Genomic DNA, 564 nt, shown 5'->3' with positions numbered 1-564 from the left:
TATCTGCAGTTTTCAGCATTTTACTAGTTAGAGATGCATTTTCACTTTGTATGCTCTTAAAATAAGTTTTAAGGCTGGGAAAAGTCCAAAAGAGGATTTTGTGAAAGTAAACATAGTTTCAAAGATTTTCTTCAGAAAAGTGGATAAGGATAGTTTACTTTACTGCCTAAAGATGTATTTTCACTTGTTATGCTATTAAAATGAGGTCAGGCTGGGAAAAGGCCAAAAGTGGATTTTGTGAAAGTAAACATAGTTTTAAAGATTTTCTTCAGAAAAGTTGCTACGGACAGTTTACTTTACTGCCTAAAGATGTATTTTCACTTGTTATGCTATTAAATGAGGTCAGGCTGGGAAAAGGCCAAAAGTGGATTTTGTGAAAGTAAACAGTTTCAAAGACTTTTTTCAAAATTGTGGCTCAGGACAGTTGATTTCACAGTTTCAAGTCAATTTCATGAATATCTGCAGTTTTCAGCATTTTACTAGTTAGAGATGCATTTTCACTTTGTATGCTCTTTAAAAAGGTTTTAAGGCTGGGAAAAGTCCAAAAGAGGATTTTGTGAAAGT

The sequence above is a fragment of the Cebidichthys violaceus genome, unplaced genomic scaffold (genome assembly GCF_023349555.1).
Source record: "Cebidichthys violaceus isolate CVI_PGR_0920_01 unplaced genomic scaffold, fCebVio1.0.p SCAF_15, whole genome shotgun sequence".
In the NCBI taxonomy this organism is placed as follows: Eukaryota; Metazoa; Chordata; class Actinopteri; order Perciformes; family Stichaeidae; genus Cebidichthys; species Cebidichthys violaceus.
Note: the sequence above shows the minus strand (reverse complement) of the source record.